Source organism: Schistocerca americana, chromosome 1, assembly GCF_021461395.2.
Source record: "Schistocerca americana isolate TAMUIC-IGC-003095 chromosome 1, iqSchAmer2.1, whole genome shotgun sequence".
NCBI classification, from domain to species: domain Eukaryota; kingdom Metazoa; phylum Arthropoda; class Insecta; order Orthoptera; family Acrididae; genus Schistocerca; species Schistocerca americana.
In genome coordinates this window covers 581,928,580-581,949,927 of record NC_060119.1, presented here as the reverse complement: position 1 = coordinate 581,949,927, position 21,348 = coordinate 581,928,580, and positions in this window count along the sequence as shown.

The following is a 21,348-nucleotide window of genomic DNA, read 5'->3' as shown; positions in this document are numbered from 1 at the left end:
GGTAAAAAGACGAGGGCTAATAGAAGTCCTTGGATAACAGAAGAAATATTGAATTTAATTGATGAAAGGAGAAAATATAAAAATGCAGTAAATGAAGCATGCAAAAGGGAATACAAACGTCTCAAAAATGAGATCGACAGGAAGTGCAAAATGGCTGAGCAGGGATGGCTAGAGGACAAATGTAAGGATGTAGAGGTTTGTCTCACTAGGGGTAAGGTAGATACTGCCTACAGGAAAATTAAAGAGACCTTTAGAGAAAAGAGAACCACTTGTATGAATATCAAGAGCTCAGATGGCAACCCAGTTCTAAGCAAAGAAGGGAAGGCAGAAAGGTGGAAGGAGTATATAGAGGGTTTATACAAGGGCGAAGTATTTGATGACAATATTATGGAAATGGAAGAGGATGTAGGTGAAGACGAAATGGGAGATAAGATACTGCGTGAAGAGTTTCACAGAGCACTGAAAGACCTGAGTAGAAACAAGTCCCCGGGAGTAGACAACATTCCATTAGAACTGCTGATGGCCTTGGGAGAGCCAGTCATGACAAAACTCTACCAGCATGTATGAGCAACATGTATGAGACAGGCGAAATACCCTCAGACTTCAAGAAGAAATAATAATTCCAATCCCAAAGAAAGCAGGTGTTGACAGATGTGAAAATTACCGAACTATCAGTTTAATAAGTCACATCTGCAAAATACTAACGCGAATTTTTTACAGACGAATGGAAAAACTGGTAGAAGCGGACCTCGGGGAAGATCAGTTTGGATTCCGTAGAAATGTAGGAACACGTGGGCAATACTAACCTTACGACTTATCTTAGAAGAAAGATTAAGAAAAGGCAAACCTACGTTTCTAACATTTGTGGACTTAGAGAAAGCCTTTGACAATGTTAACTGGAATACTCTCTTTCAAATTCTGAAGGTGGCAGGGGTAAAATACAGGGAGCGAAAGGCTATTTACAATTTGTACAGAAACCAGATGGCAGTTGTAAGAGTTAAGGGGCATGAAATGGAAGCAGTGGTTGGCAAAGGAGTGAGACAGGGTTGTAGCCTGTCCCCGATGTTATTCAATCTGTATATTGAGCAAGCAGTAAAGGAAAGAAAAGAAAAATTCGCAGTAGGCATTAAAATTCATGGAGAAGAAGTAAAAACTTTGAGGTTCGCCGATGACATTGTAATTCTGTCAGAGACAGCAAAAGACTTGGAAGAGCAGTTGAACGGAATGGACAGTGTCTTGAAAGGAGGATATAAGATGGACATCAACAAAAGCAAAACGAGGATAATTGAATGTAATCAAATTAAATCTGGTGATGCTGAGGAAATTAGATTAGGAAATGAGACACCTAAAGTAGTAAAGGAGTTTTGCTATTTAGGGAGTAAAATAACTGATAATGTAGTAAAGGAGTTTTTCTATTTAGGGAGTAAAATAACTGATAATGGTCGAAGTAGAGAGGATATAAAATGTAGACTGGCCATGGCAAGGAAATCGTTTCTGAAGAAGAGAAATTTGTTAACATCGAGTATAGATTTAAGTGTCAGGAAGTAGTTTCTGAAAGTATTTGTATGGAGTGTAGCCATGTATGGAAGTGAAACATGGACGTTAACTAGTGAGGACAAGAAGAGAATAGAAGCTTTCGAAATGTGGTGCTACAGAAGAATGCAGAAGATGGGTAGATCACGTAACTAATGAGGAGGTATTGAATAGGATTGGGGAGAAGGGAAGTTTGTGGCACAACTTCACAAGAAGAAGGGACCGGTTGGTAGGACATGTTTTGAGGCATCAAGGGATCACAAATTTAGCATTGGAGGGCAGCGTGGAGGGTAAAAATCGTAGAGGGAGACCAAGAGATGAATACACGAAGCAGATTCAGAAGGATGTAGGTTGCAGTAGGTACTGGGAGATGAAGAAGCTTGCACAGGATAGAGTAGCATGGAGAGCTGCATCAAACCAGTCTCAGGACTGAAGACCATAACAACAACATAGCAGTAGCGGACAGAAGTCTTATACGTGGATTTTCCGTGGACTACTTTGTTCTGTAGGGGCTTAGTGCGTGATAAGCCAAACTTGGTATTTGATTGTATAAGTTACGTAAATTCAATTGCAGTGTTATACACTGCCTTGAATCTATCACCTAAGCTGTTGAATACCACTCTTTACCACAAGCAGATCTGATTTCTTCGAGCACAATCGCAAAAGTGTTAACAATTGCTCCCTTTAGCTCTTCACTGAAACGGCCCTGTCTCCACTTGAGTGTCGTAGTGTTCCGCTACTGCTTACATTTCCATCGCCTGAAGGCCATCTACACCAAAAATATATCGTTAATAAGGTCTGCAGACGTGATTTGACTCATTTTGATAACCTACCATACGAAACAAACATATAACAACAATATTAAACTAAAATATATTATAAACATTAAATCATAGTTATCAACTCACAATAAATATGCATACAGGTTGTCCATTTATAAATAAGCCTGTATTCTTGTGCAAGTGCTGTTACTGTAAATAACAACAGATTTTTGTCAAATTTTGTCTAAAGAATTATTTTGGCCTTCTTGCTGGAAATGTCTTTTGACATTCTTTTTCATGTGACTAACCTCTTAAATTCCAGTGATTCTGTCTAATCAGCTCTAATATTAAATAAAGTTAGTGGCAAAATAGTAAATTGTTTATTAAATAAGTACATGAATGTGTTACGATGTGAGGTACTTTTTCCGTATTCATTTTTTTTTTTTTTTTTTTTTTTTTTGTAACTGTGAAGGATACGATGATCTGACAAACATTTGCATCATGAGAAGATATAAAAACGTAAGAAATAAAATTAATACAGATATGTAGCTTTCAGAGATGATATCTGAAGTGCAATGCTATCATCCGAGTGAGACATTGTACGTTGAAATTCCTTGAAGTGTTTAAGAGTTGTTAATTCAGAGGTTCATTATGAAAATGTTTACTTACTGCGGAATATTCACTTTAGTATCTTTAAAGATACCGAAACACTGTTGTATCGTTGGATGTGCTTCACTGTTCTAAGACTGCAGATGTATTCAGAATTACTTTAATACTTGATATAGAATATTATAGAGTCTTAAGGAGCTGTAAGAGACATTTTCCAACTTTTCTGACACTTCGCCATTTCTTGGAGCGTAGTCTTTCTTCTTATACAAAGGAAATGAGAGCAACAGCCCCCAAATTCACATATTTTGGAGTTACCCATTTTCGGCGATACTGGACGTCTTAGTAGCAGGACTGCTCATACCAGTCACCTAATTGGACCTGTCGCTGTCCACCCTGAGCACTGGATCCGCTGTATTTTAGCTGTACAACGATTTCAAATACCTTCACACCACTTTCTGTCAGTGAAATCGTTCGGCTAGATACGTGTAACGTTACAATAAGATAATTTTTACCTCCAGTTTATCAACATAGTTACGCTGAATAAGTTCTTTGTTATAATAGCTTCTCCATCCCATCACCCAACTGTGCAGTCATATTCAAAATTCCTAGCAGATCGCCATGCACAAAAACAGTCTCGTCGCGCCTACGTACAAGAGCATACGTTGAGATACGACCTGATCCAGCAATGTATGACTTTTTTCTTCTGAATTACGCAGTGTCCTCAAAGAGTAGTCACAAGGAGCATTCTCTAAGTTCTCTCGTTCTATTCCGTGATCTGTAAGTTCACTACTTTGCGATCTACTGTTATTTTAACTCGAAACTAATGGATTCTATTTCTTTCTTTTTCCCTTTTTAAATCATTAACTTACTTTATACTGTATTTCTTTTTTATTTATACTTGCTACTATTCAAGTGATGGTATTCCAGTGGGATCTTGCATTATGGGACTTTCATTGGGTACTATTTTATATTTTCAGTTTTGCGTCTAAAAGGAAGCGGCGTTACGGTGGTACAGTTTGTTTAACGTCAAACGTACACCTTAGGAATTGTACGATTCATTTGTAATTTGTAGTCGCCCACTATTAAATTATGATGCTTACAGCGCCATCTATTGCTATATTCTGTAACTACACTCCTGGAAATGGAAAAAAGAACACATTGACACCGGTGTGTCAGACCCACCATACTTGCTCCGGACACTGCGAGAGGGCTGTACAAGCAATGATCACACGCACGGCACAGCGGACACACCAGGAACCGCGGTGTTGGCCGTCGAATGGCGTTAGCTGCGCAGCATTTGTGCACCGCCGCCGTCAGTGTCAGCCAGTTTGCCGTGGCATACGGAGCTCCATCGCAGTCTTTAACACTGGTAGCATGCCGTGACAGCGTGGACGTGAACCGTATGTGTAGTTGACGGACTTTGAGCGAGGGCGTATAGTGGGCATGCGGGAGGCCGGGTGGATGTACCGCCGAATTGCTCAACACGTGGGGCGTAAGGTCTCCACAGTACATCGATGTTGTCGCCAGTGGTCGGCGGAAGGTGCACGTGCCCGTCGACCTGGGACCGGACCGCAGCGACGCGCGGATGCACGCCAAGACCGTAGTATCCTACGCAGTGCCGTAGGGGACCGCACCGCCACTTCCCAGCAAATTAGGGACACTGTTGCTCCTGGGGTATCGGCGAGGACCATTCGCAACCGTCTCCATGAAGCTGGGCTACGGTCCCGCACACCGTTAGGCCGTCTTCCGCTCACGCCTCAACATCGTGCAGCCCGCCTCCAGTGGTGTCGCGACAGGCGTGAATGGAGGGACGAATGGAGACGTGTCGTCTTCAGCGATGAGAGTCGCTTCTGCCTTGGTGCCAATGATGGTCGTATGCGTGTTTGGCGCCGTGCAGGTGAGCGCCACAATCAGGACTGCATACGACCGAGGCACACAGGGCCAACACCCGGCATCATGGTGTGGGGAGCGATCTCCTACACTGGTCGTACACCACTGGTGATCGTCGAGGGGACACTGAATAGTGCACGGTACATCCAAACCGTCATCGAACCCATCGTTCCACCATTCCTAGACCGGCAAGGGAACTTGCTGTTCCAACAGGACAATGCACGTCCGCATGTATCCCGTGCCACCCAACGTGCTCTAGAAGGTGTAAGTCAACTACCCTGGCCAGCAAGATCTCCGGATCTGTCCCCCATTGAGCATGTTTGGGACTGGATGAAGCGTCGTCCCACGCGTTCTGCACGTCCAGCACGAACGCTGGTCCAACTGAGGCGCCAGGTGGAAATGGCATGGCAAGCCGTTCCACAGGACTACATCCAGCATCTCTACGATCGTCTCCATGGGAGAATAGCAGCCTGCATTGCTGCGAAAGGTGGATATACACTGTACTAGTGCCGACATTGTGCATGCTCTGTTGCCTGTGTCTATGTGCCTGTGGTTCTGTCAGTGTGATCATGTGATGTATCTGACCCCAGGAATGTGTCAATAAAGTTTCCCCTTCCTGGGACAATGAATTCACGGTGTTCTTATTTCAATTTCCAGGAGTGTAGTTATTTTTCTTCTGCCATACGTTTTCCCCCTTCTCAGATATCATTCCGTTGCAATTTAACGTCATTCTGACCAGTGGTGATATTTCTACAGCGATTTGAAAGCTTAACTTTAATTATAATCACCCTGTAATTACGGATCATGTACTCAATACGTGACTATTTCGTTTGTATATAAGCAGATATCCGATGCCTTCAGTTTGTTATTTTGGTACATTTGGTTCGGCATTTTGCCCCTATGTCTTATAGGTCTACAGGTGGTTATTATGAACTGAAATTAATTACCGCATACGCTTAAAAAATTATTATTTGCAATGTGAATACGCAAGTAGTATGGAGAAAATACGAACATTATAATGTTTCAGGCTAAATTCGAAACCCTTCACAAAACAGGCTTAATATTCCTTGGAAAACATATTCAGAGAAGATTGTTGCAAAACATTGAAATAATAATGCGTTTTTATCAAGCACAGTTGTGTAACATTTGACTTAGTGTGTTTCTAACCTTGTTTCTTCATATTACATATACAGTTCAGAGATGTTAACAGTGTGTATCGCCACGTTATATTCACTCTATTACCTTAGCTGTGAAGCTTAAGTGCAGAAGCGATAATGCTATGACAGAAATAAAAATAAAACAATGAAAATAGAATAAAAGTTTTAACCTATATATTTACGCCATACATTTTAAATATTTATTTCAAAACCTCTAATTTCAGAAATTATTTTGAAGTAGATAAGATGCTAATAAAATTGCGGATGTGAAAGTAAAACCTGTACTCGTTATGGCAATCGTTTCCAGCGATGAGCGACTGCGCCATCCTGGCGCCTTCTCTGACAGCGCCGGATCTCAACATGGCGCTACCCTCGGCAGTGTGGCGCGGCGCAGAGGTGAATCGAGGCACAGATGTTTCCACTGTACGTTGAGCACGTGCAGCGAAGATGGCCGGCTCAGCATCTGCTACGTGACGAATAACGGGCTTGATTCCTGGCAGCTGAATGTGATGAGTTACAGTGACTGAGATTCTGCGCATTCCGGCTGCGGCACCCACAGGCTCCTACGAACGAACGAGATCGGCTGAACTAGAATGCTGCGAAGATGTTTCTGATGTCTCAGTCCATATGAGACTACGTGACGCACTTCCCGAGTCATGGAAGTCGAAGAGAGGAGAAAGGTGTGACGACCAGCGGAATATTTTAACAAATTTAGAAAACGGTCTGCATCAACAGTTACCGAAATTCGCTCGTATCGGTCCGACATTCCCATTTCCCCTACCTTCACATCTCCTCATATACACTTCAAGTCACGGTCCTATGCATTTTCCCTCCTACTATATTCCATACTGAGAGACAGAGAAATAACTATACGTCCCTGTGTGAGTTCCTTTCTCTGTAGACGTCCCGTCAAGACCTCTTTGTTCCATTAATGAAGGTGACGTCAGATTGACGGCTAAATCTTCAACGAATACGAGGCCCGTCTGAAAAGTTTCCGTCCTAACAAAGAACTAAAATATTTTTTCGTCAAATTATTTTTTATTTCAAACACAATGTCCTTCTACGTGTATACACTTGTACCAATGACGCTTCCATCTCTTTAGCCCAAACGAAATATCGTCTCTTTGCCCATAAAATAGTTGTTTACGGAAATGATGGCTTCTCCATTAGACGCCAATTTCTATCTTCCAAGCACTACTTTTTGCCGAGGGAACAAAAAAGTCACTTGGGACTGGATCTGATGAGTAAGGAGGACGGTGAAGCCGCTGAAACCGCAACTCGTTGATTTTCTCCATGGCAACCGCTAAGGCGCGGGAAAGCGCAGAGTGAGCAGTTGTGGCACCCAGCATGCGGTCAGCTTTCTCAACCCTAAATGTTAAATCAATGCCTGACAAACGCGTTCTTTAGATATGCTCCTAGCCTATGACATTTCTCTCACGTTAATTCGACGGTTGTCAGGCATTATTTCGTAATCTTGAGCATTGATACCGTCAACGGTTGCAGTTTTTGAGCCTCTAGAAAATTCTCCGACATCAAAGCTGATGAGGCTACGTTTAAGTTCAACTACCAAACATGTAGCGGTAGTAAATGATGGTGCAGCGTCTAGCTCGTGTTTAATTTGCGTAGGCGTACTGCCTTTCAAAAACAAAAAACAAGAAATCTAACGACAGCTCGATAGTCGATAGTGTCCATTTTCACAAAAACACCCGAATGGAATGACTAAGACGACTGTCAAACAACAACCGCGCATCCAAAATGGCTGAAATTTTGGTGATTACCATAAAAATCAGAGCCCTGAGGAAAGGCATTTTGGTCGTAGTTTTGCTTTGGATGAAGAGATGCGCGCACTGTAAAGTCTTGGATCCGTAGGCAACTGCAAACATTTTTCAATAGAGGCACCAGGTGGATTATTTAACTCTCTGATAAATATAATAATAGTTATTCTGATTGCTTTTTAAATAATAAACAAGTTACTTACTTTTATTCCATCAGTCTCGTCTTCACTTGACTGCCCCTTGTACTTCGGATTCTATTGCAGATTCACCTTCCAATATATCGTATTGGGTTCTTCACGATGAATTATATTGTCTGCTGTTGTAATTTACAATTTTATTCTCTTCGACAAAGCCAGTACAATATCCGGTTCCGGGACACTGATCCCATATTTAGGTGAAAACATAAAAATTAACTGAGCCTAGGTAGGACAGTAAGCAAAATAAATCAAAATAAATCGTTCGTTATGTCTGGAAACCAACCATACGACGTACCTTTAGAGCGTATGACAAAATGTACAAATCACGTGGAAACACTAAGAAATTTATCCATTAATGTTACCTTGGCTTTACGGCACGAAATTAAAAGCGTTTCGTACTCGTTATTTCATGACCAGTTTGGGCAATAATTAGTTCTCATTCTCAGATTCTGAGATTTCCTAGAATTATAGTTACACATCAGTCTCGTCGAAGTACAGAGAGGACGGCCACTGTGGCCGAGCGGTTCCAGGCGAGTCATTCCGGAACCGTGCTGCTGCTACGGTCGCAGGTTGCAATCCTTCCTTGGGCCTGGATGTGTGTGATGTCCTCAGATGTTAAGTACCATAGTGCTTAGAGCCGGTTGAACCACGTGACGTACAGAGAACATGCTCCAGTATCTGATGAACCAGTGTGGAGCTGTGTTACTTTAATTGGAGCATGTTTTCTGTAGGTTGACGAAACTGATGTGTAACTGTATTTCTGGATGAGAACAAGTTGCTGTCGAAACTGGTCTTGGTATAAAGTATTCCACATCAAGCTATCTTGGCTTCCAATATTTTAAAGTAAATAACTTGATTCACTTTTACTAGAACTTGATTTTTTGATAAAATATCAGCTTATATTTAATACCTATGGCTGCAAAGGGGTAAGAATTACCCCGAATCCTTATACTTTCTCATTCGTAACCAAACAGTCACTTATGCCATACGGGTAAGTTTTATGGTTTATCCACTGCTTACTACAAGACAGTACATCCATGATACAGACAGTTGAAAACAAACACATTCGAGATTGACATAGAAAAAGTAAATTTTACATACAATCTTGCCGTGAAAAACTCTTTGGGCAGTTTGTAGCTACCTTAAGTCATTTACATTTTGTGTTCTAGACTGATATTCCATTCCAAACACTATATCAAATGTTCCTTCGATAGCAAATCGTAGTTTTAGGCAGCTGTTAAAATAACATGAATAAAATGTGTACACTATTTTCAGCAGCAGCAATAGAAGTTTTTCGTTGTCTCTTTAATTAAGTTTATCTGACTCGAAACTATGATGTTCTTCTTAATATTAGGTATTCACTGTGCTACGTGTCAGTTTACTTCGTTATTAATTCATCTGGTTATCCTTTAACATTTTGGAAACTTGAAATCACATAAACTTCTCCTCAGTTCGGACAAAATTTGTGAAGACTCCTTTCAGTAGGGATTTGGGGATATGAAGTATAGGATGTTTCCAATTCTGTTATGCATTTACGTACAGAACTTCGGTTCTCCAGTTCTCGATGCTCAGCCTTCAGTACGTGTTACAAATAATAGTGTTCCTGTTTCTGGTTGGATCTTTATAGCATGGTGGACAATAAAAGAGATGTACTACAGGTCGTGCATTTGAGTCAGGCACCTGTTAATTGCCATTCTGAGATTAATTTACGGGAACACATTTCGGCAATGTTCTGCGCAGCCGAGCGATAAATTCCTCAGAATATTGCTGCTGCGTTAGAGAACGCACATAAAATGAAATGGGCTGCGTGGGACAAATTATGAGTAAACATTGCGCGCAACTTTTTTTGCTGTTCATTGCGGCCATGGTGCTGTTTTAATTGGGGAAGGTACTGAACAGAAATACCATCGGACCGCACAACGAAAAGACAGCAATGGTCGTAAATTAAATTTCACTCTAGTTTATAGTAATCAGCCGTGGTGCCGGCAAGTTATGGTGTTTCCATTACTACCACAGAGGTACAAGTTTAAATTCTCTGTATTTGTGAATTTTAAAAGAAATTACCCGCTATAGGCTGTGCTTACAACATAGTTGCTGTTGGTATCTCCACACACAACTCGCCTAAAACAGTACTTCAATACTAATAGGTCACGGATAAAACTCTGGCAAATCCTTATATTCATCTAATTTAAACCTCAGTAATAATTGTCCTTATTTTTACATGTCGTATACTGTAACAACATTTATTTTATCTCGTACTGCTCATAGAACAAGGAGCACGGTTTTAATCATGAATACAGGATACCATGTTTCTCTAATGACTATTAGAGCAGTGCTGTATTACTCATAATATGCTCTTTACGCTATTTAATAACAGATATTTGGATTAGTCGGAGTAATACATGAAATTCACACTATGCAAAAATGTTATTTCCATGATCCACTACTTTAAAATTATGAACGGCACTCCATGAATTCGGCAATACTACTACACGTCTTAAATGTCTCTGTCACCGATGAGATTCAATACACATGTGTATTATTCATAATCTTCATCAGGGAGTAGTGGTAATGCTAAGTTAGTATTGCAGAAACTTTTTCATAGTATTTATTTCGCTGAGTCGTAGGTCTTCTTACAGTATCGTCAGCACTGCGTTTATGTATTATCTGAAGCATTCTTTTCGGTTATACTATTTCTGTCTATCCAGACCTGAAGCTTCTGTTGCTGTGGTAAATCTGTGGATTGCACCATCGCTTTGTGCCTGTTATGGCCCAGGCGCTTTCTGATGTTATGAGATTACTTAAGTATATTTGCTTGTGCGTACTGTAGTAAGAGAAAGTTTCTAACTGTTGCTAGTGAATTGAAAACGCCTAGTTTGATAACTGGTACTTCAGTATTATGCTTAAGGCCTACAGCTCCAATAGCTTACATAGCCAATCCCAAAAATGTAGACGCTTTCAACATAAACAAGCCAGTTATAAATTTTACATATTTCTTCTGGCCTTACATATTCGCGTTCATCCATAACATGTGAGTTATTCACAGGATAATTTTAACCGTTCTAACATGTAGGATACCGCAGGTAGACATTTCTAAGGATGTCTTTAATCTTTATAATAGTTACTGTTCATGTAATCGGAGTTCCGGACTAACCTGTCAGCGAAATACACTAATAAAGTCCATGAATGGCAGCTTAAATGTGATTAGTGCTTGTACAGAATTACTGAAGGAATACTGATTGACTAATAAATAACTAGCATGTGGCTTAAAAGTCTGATTAAAAAGTTCTTGCAACGGTTCTTATATTTCGATTCCTTCTTTCTGTCCAGTATCACTGAACCATGGAACGACATGTTGTCACATCAGAAGAAAGTGAACTTATATTGTGCGTATTTTGAATGTAACAAAATACCTACTGAGGTAGATTCTCCTGTGGTATACTTATGTTTAAATTGGTACGTTGTATCAGAGAATATAGAAGTCGGTCTATGGTTTTAAGAATGCTGCAAGCTACATTGGGAAAACTGATAATACAGCAAGTACGCCTAGTGTAACATCAAGATCATCATGGCGTTCGTCACCATCATATCACCTTCAATATCTGTCTTAAATGATGTGGCTTTTTCAAGTACTTAACTTACATATTTCCACAACTTCTTCCCAGAGCAACGGTGTTATGCTGTTTTCAAGTAGTTGACTTCAATGTTCTTCCCTAAGAATCCATCCCGCAGCTCTTGTGGACTTGTCTGTGATCTGTCTCTCTGTCTCCTGGAATTCATTCCCGCAACCCCCAAGTCCATTGGTCGTCATGTTTTCCGGCAACATGGCTGGCCCACTGACATTTCGTATTGGCTGTTCTTTCCATCTTGTCCTTGACGCCTGCAGCTGATTTGGAGTCTCCCGTCCTTTCTTTGTGTTCCTTAAAACGTACAGCAATTGAGTCAAATTCGACTGTTCATACCAGATAATAAAATTTAAATGAGATTTGTAGTGGATCGCTTTGGGCAGTCACGTCTCATGGCGCTGTTAATACAAATCTCTTATACCTGTTACTCTGAGTTTGTCAGTTTATTAATTATAAATAGATTATGTTCGATATATGAAATCATTTCGTGACATGTAACTGTCATACAGAAGCTTGCTGAAATAGGATTCTAGGGCTTACTTGAAACAATTTGACAGCTTGTGTATTAGTATTTTACCTCCAACTTTCTTCTAATTTGAGATGCTGTCACTATTTCATTTTTATTCCTATAATCTGCAGATGAGATCCAGTCAAGACAACAAAATTTGAGAATGACAATAAATTTAAATGTTGCATTTATTGTCTTCTGTTGTAATGACAATGGGATGTGGTATGTGGTTTACAAGTTTTTAGATATTTGTTCAATTTTATTTACGTATAAATCACACAGATTCTGTATATTAAAGATGTGTCTCCGTATTACTTCCCGAACTGTACACAGATAATTTAGAATTACGGGACCTCGAGAGTAAAATTGCTGTACATTGTGCAAGTTTGCGTTACTGAGCATTATAGTGAATGCACCCCGCACAATCACAAAACGTTTAACGGTTTACAGTATTTTAAGCAAGCACTATATACAATGTTTTTATGCCAAACAGGGGATTAAACACTAGATTGGGAAGATTATTTCATTAGATGTAACACTATAACTCAGATTATATTTTCACGTGTAGTATACATTTTCTACAGGCTGGTAATGGCGGTGGGCAGGGGGGATTAGGAACAATAATTTTTTGAATGATAAGGTTGTTACAATGTGGAGTCGGAAAAATTATTTATCATCGGGATATGTGGCTCAATGTTAATTTGTATTTCAACAAATTGCAAGTTTGGTAGAAAATAATAAATATCTAATAAAGGTAACTTCAAAATAAATATCGTTCACGGACCACCTCAGATTATATAAACTATGTGGGTTTCGGTTGCCCACGTATCGATGACTACTGGGAATGATAAAACAATAATCATCATTCGGACTGTGACGTAACTAACATGATATTCACTTTCACGAAATGCTGAAAAGTTTCAGAACAGAATCCACACTGATGTATATGACAGAAAATCAAGATGAAATTTTATATGGTTTGTAGAAGTTTGAGAACTGGTATTTAATAGGGAATTTTTACAACAGATAACAAGTTTGCTACAATAAGATTTCCTGAAGTCAGACAGACCCAGACGCGCAGAAAAAAACGGAATGCTGGTATGATATGCATGGGTGCTACCACATCATCTTTTTTAAATAAGAAATTGTTGAGTCAGATAACTCTGCCATCTTCGAAGGTTTAGGTAGTGATACATTCCTTGCCGGGTTTAACGTGCACAAACACTATCAACGAAAGTGAAATTCTTCTACTATTCACTGAACAGAGGCTACACTAAGACGTTGTGGCAACCTGAAACTCTGTACTTTACCAGGACTCGAATTCGAACGTACATCTCCACTCAGCGTGCTCTTCCGTTGAGCAATCCAAGCTGCCCTTAAGGCATGCTTAAACTTCCACACGTTGTCGTTAGAAAAGCAATGTAATCTTATTACGCACAACGCTTAAGCACTACTTACATCCATTCGAATAGTTTCATATTATGCTTTCTTCTGTTCCATGAATGATTTTACAGTAACCAGAAAAAAAGCAGAGCACTTATTCAAAACCCTAGTTTAATGATAGGACTAAACTGGGTTAATACTGTGAAGAAACGGTACCTCAAAGGTAGTCAGGGATGCCATGTCGTTTTCACGCAGTCATTGACACAACAAAAAGGAGGAGAGGAAGGCAAAAGCTAACTGGGGAAGTTTTAGTATCTAGCTGAACTCACGAATTGGTGACGTGCTTCTATCAGTACCTTTGGTGTCTAAGTTTCGCTTTGCCACTGCAGCCTCACGCGATCCCAAGTTTAAACGGACCCATCACATTTTGTATGCAAAGTCGCCATGAGATAAGATGCCCTCGGTGGAGTTGTAGGATTAAATGAAGATTGTTACCACTTTGAACGTCCTTCCTCCAGGAAGACCGGAATTATCTACGAGCTTACTAACCAACTCCAACGAGAATTAAAATAAAGACGTGAGATTTTGTTTACGAGAAACTATAGCTAATTTGAAAGATACAAATTGTTCTGAACACCAACAATAAGGGATGAATATGATGATGATGATGATGTTTGGTTTGTGGGACGCTCAACTGCGCTGTAATCAGCACAATTCCCAATTTTTACACAGTCCAATATATCCACTGTCACGAAGGATGATGATGACGCACAGGTATTATGAAGAGTCTTATAAAGCGACAGTAGTGAAATTCGTCACCTGACGATGTCATCGAAGCATATCTAGCACCACTGTTGTGTGTTTGGCGCGCTAACTTAATTACGGTCGGCCGCTGTGGTCGAGAGCTTCTAGGCGTTACAGTCTGGAACCGCGCGACCGCTACGGTCGCAGGTTCGAATCCTGCCTTGGACATGGATGTGTATGATGTCCTAAGGATAGTTAGGCTTAAGCAGTTCGAAGTTCTAGGGGACTGATGACCTCAGATCTAAAGTCCCATAGTGCTCAGAGCCATTTGAACCATTGAAACTTAATTACGGAAAGAAAACTGAATTGGCGGTACTGTATGCCGCACGCGCCCACCGCAGGGTTAATCTGAAAATTACTTTAACATGATGTGAGTCCGAGCTCATTGACGTAGTTCTTATAAGACGGTTACAGATCAAAATTGTTTCGGTGAGAACATCATGTTAAACATTCTCCTTTCGAATCTCGCCAGGGAACGACATTGAACTTTGAGTTATTGTTGTTAACGTGGTGGACATTTTGTGTTTCTGTTCACCCGTGTCGTTTATTCTGAGTGGTAACATGTCCTGATATCCCTCAGAATCTTTAGAGCTATGTTGATTTCGTGAGCGACAAAGCAGAAAATGATACCAGATTTCAGCGCCTTGCCGTTCAGAATTACGATGCAATGTACCTTCTGACAGGCACGCGTGTCCGAAGGAACATTGCGTCGTAATTCTGAACAACACAGGCTCTGGAATATCACATTTATTCGCCAAACGTTCAAGTAAAATGTCTCCACTGTACGGGAATATTCAAAATATATATAAGAGTGCAGATAGTACACACGTGGTTGGCGACACATGGAAGTTCGAGTGTGGCTACGGAGCGAGCTCGGATAGCCTAATTTCAGCTCGCTTCATAATACCTGTATTTCTAAGCTCGAAGAACCCCTTCAATAAGAAACTCGCAAAATCTCAATATCCAGCAGAGGAATATAGTGCTTTATGTAATCTTAAATGAAGTGCCATATTCTGTTTAACACTTATGTGAAAGTTTCCGATACTAATTATCAAGATAACCTGCAAGTAACTAAGCAGTTCAGTGGGAAAACAGCTACAACACTGAAAGTACAATGATAGTATCTTATTCAGTCAGTACGAAAGACACTGGTAAATTAAGGTCAGAACCGAAAACAGGATACAGCAGCAAAAAAAAAAAAAAAAAAAAAAAAACCCAAGTAAGAGAAAAGAAAAATGAAGATACCTTGAGCGAAGGAATAAGTGACGTAGTTGAGCGGTTGTCATGTGAAGTCCGCCCAGAACAAAATCAAGGAGCAATGATGAGCAAAATGAATAAGAAAGTGGTCGGCGCTGCTGACTACCTCACCTCTCTGGGCTCTCGGGTTGGATTCATGGCCTGTTCGGGGATCTTATCCAATTATGAACTAGGTGTTCTATTGTTTTCATCATTTTATCGTCATCGAAGAGTCGTAGAATAAAAAGATTTGCGCACGGAGGCCGAACAACCCTAGCTGGAATCTCCTGGCCAATGATACCATACGATCATATCATTTCACTTATGGGCTGTCCTCGTATAAATCTGTCACATGAAACAAGTGTAAGGGCCTCAATTTTAATAGCAGATTGCATTCCAGTAACCGAAATACAAAGACGAATTAGGAAGGGGATTGGTTCTAAGCTCCATCACCTATCTCCTCTTAATTTGTACGCATCTTCAGGGGCTACGTTTTTTAAAGATGAACTTATATATTTATTACGGAATAAATTTAATTAATGATTTTAATTGTGGACTGAATCTGAAACATAAGTGGCAAGATTTAAATTTTTCTCTTGAACTAAAACAGTTAGTTAAAAACTTTCATTTAAAGGACGCACGGGAACACCCTGTATTTGTCCCGTATACATACGCAGTAAGCAGCTACCAGTGTCTGTAGCACAACTGACACTCCATATTTCGAAAAATCTGGAAGAGAAAATTTCCTTATATTTCTTCTACTATTGCAGTGTGATGGCTTGCACGGATTTAATACCACGATTCAGGAAGCAGTGGTACATAAATACCACCTTGTTATAAGTTCGACGATCACTTAAGGAGCAACGATAACATGCTTTACAGCGCTTGGTAAATAGGCAAATGTGATACACAGCTGGACAAAAATGGCGAGGCCCAAGTTGAGAATGGTCATTATGCAATGCAGTGCACAGTGAACGAGAAAGATTAAACGTACTGTACAGTTTTACAATAAAAAGTTCAGAAATTTGTGATCTAGCAACAAGGTCAATGCTCCGTTTTCAGTGAGTAACTGCCGCTCACTGCTCAAGTTTATGCTTCTTTCCCTTAAATCTACTTTTGTAATAGATATGAGATGTTACCTATGAATAAATAATCTCGCTTAGCACCTGTGGTCTAGGGGAAACGTCTCTGATTACTAATCAAAACGTCCTCGATGTTCCACCACGCCCCAGCTTAAACTGTAAATAAAAGTCACTAGCTATGGTGGTGGAACACTTGCGGCGTAAGAAGTCAGCCTCATTTCGCCGACGGCCTTGTCAAAGAGGGTGGAGGAGCGGACGGACGATCGGGGCACTCTCTTGCACTTTATGTGGGGATCTGTCACTAAAAGGAGGTAGAATCGGCTATTATCACTGGCATGTGGGTGCATAAGGCTATCGAAACCACTGCATTAAGAACACATAATGCGTAACCGTAAGACATCCTGGTCGTAATTGAAAATGCTTCATGATGAACTCTCCATTGGCAGAAAGTTTCGGACTATAATGCCATTTGGACGTCCGGGAAGGGATTGCAAATGGGAGGTAACCTTGAGAAAAACATTGAATTACAAACGAAGCTGTAATGTTCTATGAATCAGGACCTGGAATGTCAGACGTTTTAACGTGCTAGGGGAGCTAGAAAATCTGAAAACGTAAATACTAACGATTTAGATCCTTGGGGTCAGTGAAATGAAATAGAAGGAAGGTAAATATTTCTGGTGTGATGAGTACAGGGTAATATCAACAGCAGCAGAAATAATGTAACAGGATCAGGATTCTTGGGATTAGGAAGGTATGGCAGAGAGCGTCATACTGTGAACACTTCAATAGTAAAGTTGTTCTTATCAGCGTCGACATCAAACCAACACTGACATCAATAGCTCAGGTATGCATGCCGACGTAGCGAGCTGAAGATGGAGTGATAAAGGAAGTGTATGATCATACTGAAAAGATAATTCAGTACGTAATAGGAGATGACAATGTAATAGTTAAGTGGGATTGGAAAGCAATTTTAAGGGAAGGAGAACGAGGAAGGGTTAAGGGTGATCATGGACTTCGTAGTAGAGATGAGAAAGGAGGAATGCAATTTCAGAAAGTAAAGCGAATACTCAGTTCACGAATCAACATAAGGAGGGGGTATACTCGGAGACTGCGGTGAGCATCCACTTATATTACGTCATGGTCAGGCAGACATTCTGAAAACAGATCTTGGACTGTAAGGTATACACAGAAGCAGATGTAGACTCAGATCACAATTTAGTAATGATGAAGTCCACGCTCGCGTTTAAGAGACTAGCCAGGAAGAATCGATAAACAAAGAAGCTAGATACGGTAATACTAAGGGAGGAGGAGATTCACTTGAAGATATTTGAGGCTATAGATACAACGATTATAAGTAGCCCAGTAGGCAGTGTGGTTGAGTTGCAGGGGTAATGCACAATACGTATATGAACCAAGAGGCCATATTATCACTAAAATAAGAAGAACAAAGCCCTGGGATCAAAAAGGGCGTCAGACAGGGATGTAGTGTTTCACACCTACTGTTCATTCTATACACAGAAGAAACAATGACGAAAATGGAAGAAAGGTTCACGATTGGGATTCAAGGTGATGAGACATCAGTCATAAGATTGGCCGATGATATTGCTTTCCCCGGTGAAAGTGAAGAAGAATTACTGAATCTGGTTGAATGGAATGAAATATCTAATGATTATAGAATACAAATGTAAGTAAAACGAAGAAAGACGAAAGTAATGAAAAATAGCAGAAATGAAAACAGCGAGAACCTTAACATCAAAACTGGTGATCATGATGTGGAAGAAGGCAAGAAATTCTGCTATCTTGGAAGCAAAATAACTCAACAAGGACTAAGGAAGGAGGAGATAAATGCAGTCTAACACTTCACTGGTATGAAACGTAGGCCTCAATTTCAGGAATAAATTCCTGAGAATATAAGTTTTGAGCTCACTCTTATGTGGTAGTAAAACACGCACTGTAGGAAAACCGGAAGAGAAGAGAATCGAGGTCTGCGGAAGAATGTGGTAAATTCTGTGGACTGATTGGCTAATAATCTGAATCTGCAAGAAAAGGAACATACGAAAAAAATTAACGATTAGTTTGGACAGGATGACATCATTTAAGACAACAGGGAGCCACTTCCACGGTTATAGAGGCCGATGTAGAGGTTGAAAAACTGTAGGGGAAGATGAAATTGGAATGCATCCACCCAGTAAATAATTGAAGACACAAGTTGCATGAGCTTGCTGATATGTAACGCCTGGAAAAGGATTGCAGTAGTGGCGGGCTGCACCAATCCAGTCATTAGATTCAGGACCAAAAAATAAATAAAGAAATAAAGGACGAGAGAGGGAGCGAGAGAGAGAGAGAGTAATCGTAAGCATTTAAAAATTGAAGCCTGCATAAAGCACGATGATTTCTGGCTACTGTTACCATCTGAGCTGTTGAATGCGTCATTGTGAATATGAGGCACATTCACCGAGCGCCAAAGACACTGGTAAGGGCATGCGTATTGAAATACAGAGATATGTGAACAGGCAGAATATGGCGCTGCAGTCGGGAAAGCCTGTATAAGACGAGAAACTTCTGTCTACGCACGATCGACGGGACACAGCATCTCCGAGGCAACCATGAAGTGGGGATTTTCCCGTAAGTCCATTTTACCAGTGTACCATGAATATCAAGAATCCGGGGAAACATCAAATCATCGACATGGCTGCGGCCGGAAAATGATCCTGCAAGAACGAGACCAACGACGACTGAAGAGAAGCGTTCAACGTGACAGAAGTGCTACTCTTCCTCAAATTGCTACATATTTCAATGCTGGGCCATTAACAAGTGTTAGCGTGCAAACAATTCAACAAAGCATCGTGTACCTTAGAAGCTTTACGCCTCGCTTGGGCCCGTCAACACCGACAATAGAGTGTTGATGACAGGAAATCAGTTGCCTCGTCGAAAGAGTCTCGTTCCAAATTGTATCGAGCGGATAGACGTTTACGGATATGGAGACCACCTCATGAATCGATGGACCGTGCATGTCAGTAGGCCACTTTTAGAGCTGATAGAGTCTCTGTAATGGTGTGGGACGATTGGGACCCCTGATATGTCTAGATACGACTCTTGTATGTACCCGTGGTCTAGGAGTCAAAACGTCTTCGGTCCCGGGTTCGATCCCCGATACTGCCTAAATTTTGATAAATAATCAGCATTGGCGGCCGAAGACTTCCGGCATAAGAAGTCAGCCTCATTATGCCAACGGCCTTGTCAAAGAGGGAGGAGGAGCGGATAGAGGTTCAGGGCTCTCTCTTGTCCTAGGGGTGGGAAATTGCCCCTAAAGGCGGAAGAATCAGCAATGATCAACGACATGAGGATGCAGAAGGCAATGGAAACCACTGCATTAAAGACACGTAACGTGTATCCACAGGACAGGTGGCCAGTAATTGAAGAAGTGTCATGATGATTGGCAAAAGATTCCGGAATAGTCCCCCATTCGGATCTCCGGGAGGGGACTGCCAAGGGGGAGGTTACCATGAGAAAAAGATTGAATAATCTACGAAAGGATAACGTTCTACGAGTCGGGGCGTGGAATGTCAGAAGCTTGAACGTGGTAGGGAGACTAGAAAATCTGAAAATGGAAATGCAAAGGCTCAATCTAGATATAGTAGGGGTCAGTGAAGTGAAATGGAAGGAAGGCCAGGATTTCTGGTCAGATGAGTATCGGGTAATATCAACAGCAGCAGGAAATGGTATAACAGGTGTAGGATTCGTTATGAATAGGAAGGTAGGGCAGAGGGTGTGTTACTATGAACAGTTCAGTGACTGGGTTGTTCTAATCAGAATGGACAGCAGACCAACACCGACAACGATAATTCAGGTATACATGCCGACGTCGCATGCTGAAGATGAACAGATAGAGAAAGTGTATGAGGATATTTAAAGGGTAATGCAGTATGTAAAGGGGGACGAAAATCTAATAGTCATGGGCGACTGGAATGCAGTTGTAGGGGAAGGAGTAGAAGAAAAAGTAACAGGATAATATGGGATTGGGACAAGGAATGAAAGAGGAGAAAGTCTAATTGATTGAGTTCTGTAACAAGTTTCAACTAGTAATAGCGAATACTCTGCTAAAGAATCACAAGAGGGGGAGGTGTACTTGAGAAAGGCCAGGAGATACGGGAAGATTTCAATTTGATTACATCATGGTCAGACAGAGATTCCGAAATCGGATACTGGATTGTAAGGCGTTCCCAGGAGCAGATATAGACTCAGATCACAAATTAGTAGTGATGAAGAGTAGGCTGTAGTTCAAGATATTAGTCGGGAAGAATAAATACGCAAAGAAGTGGGATACGGAAGTACTAAGGAATGATGAGATACGTTTGACGTTCTCTAACGCTATAGATACAGCAATAAGGAATAGCGCAGTAGGCAGTACAGTTGAAGAGGAATGGACATCTCTAAAAAGGACCATCACAGAAGTTGGGAAGGTTCAAATGGCTCTGTGCACTATGGGACTTAACAGCTATGGTCATCAGTCCCCTAGAACTTAGAACTACTTAAACCTAACTAACCTAAGGACAGCACACAACACCCAGCCATCACGAGGCAGAGAAAATCCCTGACCCCGCCGGGAATCGAACCCGGGAACCCGGGCGTGGGAAGCGAGAACGCTACCGCACGACCACGAGATGCGGGCAAGTTGGGAAGGAAAACATAGGTACAAAGAAGGTAGCTGCGAAGAAACCATGGGTAACAGAAGAAATACTTCAGTTGATTGATGAAAGGAGGAAGTACAAACATGTTCCGGGAAA